Raw genomic sequence first — 5,000 nt, 5'->3', positions numbered from 1 at the left:
CGGGATCCACTTTTTGGGGAATATGGGTCGAAGCAATAACAAGAATATTTGTAGTGGAACATCTTTCAAAATCCCTGGAGAGATAGTTCACTAATAGACCAAGGGATAAGTAATTCGACTCAGTCACATACAGATTATGAATGTTTGGAATCCATATTATGCAAGGAGACATTGCTTTTGCTAATTCGAATTGAAGGGTGATATAAAATCGGTCTATTTCCAGCATCATATCCTTAGTTAGCGCATTCATCATAGTTAGAAGCTCCAGCTCCGTATCAAGGTCACGGTCGATATCGTCACTATCATCAATATCGCCACTATCATCAATATCGTCACTATCATCAATATCGTCACTATCATCAATAAGAAAACCCTTAGGCTTCTTATCCAGCAACTTGTTCAGAAATACTGTAACGAAAGGAAGATAGGAGTTTGTCGCTAGGTATTTGACCAAATAGGATCGTCCAGTTCCTATAGAACCTATCACTAAAATACCCCTAGAGGGGGGGAGGGCTAATAAGCGGAGCGAAAAGGGTTTTCCATGAGATGGGAAATGAAAACTATTAGCCCCACACGAGGTTTGTGAATAAGTGATTGTCTGATAATGAGCAAGGAATGTCCGTCTTTCTGCTAAACAGGATGTATTGAACTCATAATTCATTAGATACTTTTTATGAATGTCAACTAAGTATCGTAAGTAAATTACTCCCGGTTGTTCAATCATTTGATAACCAGAGTCATTCTTTGATAAATGATCACTATGAGTCAGACTCAATAGAATTTGATCAATCCTTTTTTCTGTCGTTAAGGTGGAGAACTGAATCAAGAATTCTCTTTCTTTATCATCAATCGAATCACTGTTCGAGACCCAGGATTGGATTTTCTCATCAATCCAATCACCGTTCACATTTTTTCTTATCAATGAATATATCTCTTTACTTGTATGACTTAGATGTCTCGTATTTCTCGAAAAAGCGATTCGATTGATGGGATTTGGTATGATACTTATGAGATCGATGAGATTGATATTCCAATCTTTCTTCTTCGAACGTATTGATTTGACCCCATAAGCGGGACCGCCACCCCATAGCATGTTGCCACCAGAAGCAGAACCCCATATTTCTTCTAGAGAATCTCCTAATTGTTCCAGAGCAACTAGAAAGAGATTCTTTAACCAGAAAGAATTCCTGGGATACCTATCCAGAAGTTTTCGCAACTCAATCATGTATGATGGAATCATCAAAGATTTGACCTTTTCGAACTCTGTCTGTAACTCACTATAGGCTCGAGAAACAAAGAGAAGATGTGTACGAACGAGATATACAGCAATAAGAAGAAGGAAAAGGATTGAATAGAGGAACTCCCGAACATTTGGCCATCTCAGATGTGTCGATATCGATGGTGACTCATTATTTCGATGAATCATTTCTTCGGACAGAAGAAGATTAGGTAAACACTTACTCGAAATCTCACTTATCAGATTCCATTGTAGAAGACACAATTTTCTCTGAAGAATTCGCCATGATATTATGCATGGATCATATATATCATGAAAAATGTATACAAATTTTTGGATGCTACTTAGTATCGGCAATAGGTCTGAAAAAGTATCTAAAAATAGCAAATTTAGATATTTGTACCCTGTCGAAGTAAGGAACCATGGCATATATGTTTGGAATAGATTCCATTTTGAGAGAGTTGAAAAAGCACTATCTCGTTGAAAGGTTCTATACATCTGCCCTTTCTCAAGGCATTTCTTTAGACAAAGACTCCGTTTTTTCCTCTTTTCGGATGGTAAATATTTCTCAGAACATGGAGTGTGAATCAAACCCATGTTTGAATTGAAATTGAGATACTGATGCAAGTTCTTCCCCTCTGAATCAGATAGATTCATATCTGAAAGAGGTTGACAATAAGTTCTTTCAAAATTGACTATTTGTCCCTCTGTTAGAGGTGTTCCAGAAATGTCTGCGATCGAGTAAATAGCTCGACGAACGAATGGATCGGATCGAATTGGAAAATGGAAAGATTTGTACAAGTTATACCTTTCGTCACCACTTTGTGGAAAATCGTTAGGTATGAATATGTTAGATACCTGTGACTCGATTGGTGAAATAGTATCTCTCTCCAAAAAAGCATGTTTTTTTTTACCGCCGCACAAAGAAAATATTTTGTTGCGAATGAACAAGATATTGAGGAATTGTCCATACGTAAAATCATAATTATTGATACGGGCCTTTTCCACATAATCCACATAAAAAGGGAATCTTTTGTTACAATAGAAGCAGAAGTGATGTGGATTATTCAAGAATCGAAGTCGAGTTGCTTTATAAAAAGAAGATATCAATGAACTTCTATGAAATGGTTTCACGGGATTTAGCCAATTGTCTTGATCGTGGGATATCATTGAGAAATAGGAATCCGTGTTATCAAAGGATTTCCTGCGATTATTTCTAGTATGGAATGAGTCAATCATCCACTTTGGTATCTTATTGAACAAAAATGGTGATATTGTTCCTCCATTGATCAAGAATTTCGATTTTTGGGAAGTATAATGATCATCCAATAAGAAGGGTTTCAATTTTTTCAAATGAACGATTTGAAGACCTATTGATTCTAACAACTGATTGCAGAGTTGATCATTCGGACCTTTCAATTCATAGATGTGGATCTCGGACCTATGAAGGGGGATATTCCCGAAACTCACAAAGAAAAAAGGAAGTGAGTTAGACAAAAAGAGAAGAAACTTGGACAAAAAAACAAGTAACTTGGACAAAAAGAAACGAAGTGACTTAGACAAATCTTTTTTATCGATAACCTCAGACCAATCAATCGAATATTGATTAATACGTAATCGATCGAACACTACTTGAAAATGAAAATGGCTCTTCTGCTCAGAAATGAAATGTTCCTGGAAATTCTTGCTCCCATTGGACCATTTGTATCTATATGCATTAGGATCCCGATTCATGGATCTCTCGGTTCGAGAAATCAAAATAAGAGGATCGAACCATTTCTTCTGACCCTTTTTGAAATTTGATAAATGTTGGTTGATCGTATATTTCATTATAGTTCTATGATTCAGAGTATCATTTCCTATTTGATCCCTTTGAATTCCATATTCCAAGTCGCGATCGGATCTATTCATTAAAAAGAATCGATTCAATACATTTCTTATGTACCCATAATATTGGATTTGAATCAGATTTCGGATCAATCTATATTGATTGACTGCCTCCATTATGTTGTTGCTAGCAAATACCACTATTTTTTGTTTTGGATCTTCCAAATCATTCCCGGGGGAGGTCCGGACCCATTTTTTTCTGATCCTTCGATAAAAAGATTCATTCTCTTCATAAAAAATAGGAGGTAGAACCAATAAATATTTCTTTTTCGATTCATCCCTGGAGTTGAATACCTCATTCAAGAATTGTTTTTGATCCAATCCGTAGGAATCAATAGAAAAGGCAAATCCCTTATGATACACCAGATCCGGCTCGGTTATTGATAGAGTGAATAGATCTGCCATTTCTTGAAATCTCTCTTCTGATTCAAAATCGTGGTGTAACGTGTATCCCCTCCTGTTCCGGTCATGGAATAGATGAAATAAATAAATAAATGGATTTTTGTTCAAGAATGAAATCTTATTGGAACTGTCCATATCCAGTTCATCCTTCGGAACCATATCACATCCCGGATCTGATGAAATAGGATGAATTGAGACGGTATTTTGTAAATACGTAATTATCTTGAATATATTAACTATTTCTTTATTTTCCGATCGACTGGAAGGGACAAAAGAAACATCTTGTTCTTTCTTCAACAATTTCTGATCTCTAGTGGACCTCTGAATAGGATTCGAACCCATATGAAGTTCTGACCATCTGTCAGAGAAAAAAGAACGAATGGATCTTGTAGGATTCCCGAGAAATTCTTCGATTTCTTCCGGAAGCGGATGATTATTCATCTGCTTCTCACGTTCCGTGAATAGCCGGGACATTGAGGAATATCCAGAAAAGCATTTAGGGAATCGGTCTGATTCTATCTCTGTTCGTTCCGTTTGAAGAAAGGAAGGATCCCAAAGAATCGATCTTTCTTTTAGTTGTTGAATCTCTCTTTGATTGATCAATGTGTGATATTCCGAATCCTCATTACTAATGGAATCGAAATGATCTCTGGATTGATCAGAAGATCCTTTCAATTGGCTAGAATCCGTTACTTGAACGAAACTAGATCTTGTGGAATCATATTGAATATTTGACAAGACATTCCGTACCTTGCTAAAAAACCGATCCTTGTTTACCAACCACACATTGTCTAACCAAATCCAATTCTCTCTCGATATGTTCCTCAAAAAATCCGATTCGTGCGGATTCTTCCCCCAACTAAAGAAGAGATCTTGGCGGAATTGCCACATATGAAATTGAGCACAATTTTGCAAAGAAATAGCCCACTTGTTTCTCGAGAAGAGATGGGAAACATGCTCAATATCATTTGATTGAATAGTTGACCCAGCTCCTTGTTGTTTGAAGAAGCCCTCCACTTCAATTGGTATTTTTTTCACGAAAAGCAAACATGAGATAACAAATCCAGTCTTTCACTAAGATTTCGAATAGCTGTCCCGAATTCAAGTTGATTATGTTTTGCCTCTTCCTCGTAAAAGGACGATCCAACAATTCCCAATCATGGTCCTTGCGGATCTGATCATCCATATAATATACAAAAAGAAACTCCAGATATTTGATATCTTTCTCTTTGAATGAGATCTCAATTCCAGCGACGGTTTCATTAGATATCTTACAACTGGAATCCCTCTTTTTTCCGATCCAGTTCCTCCACCACCGCGAACCCCAGTCAGATTCAGGCATGATACACTTTTTAGTTATTGGGAGAACCCAAGTACTCTCTTTCGGATCCAGGAAACAGCTCTCAGAGATCTTTTTTCCTTTTGGAAGATACAGGAGCGAAACAATCAACCTATTGATATTGGAAGAGCCAAA

This window comes from Cucumis melo, unplaced genomic scaffold (genome assembly GCF_025177605.1).
Source record: "Cucumis melo cultivar AY unplaced genomic scaffold, USDA_Cmelo_AY_1.0 utg001477l, whole genome shotgun sequence".
Classification (NCBI taxonomy): Eukaryota; Viridiplantae; Streptophyta; class Magnoliopsida; order Cucurbitales; family Cucurbitaceae; genus Cucumis; species Cucumis melo.
Note: the sequence above shows the minus strand (reverse complement) of the source record.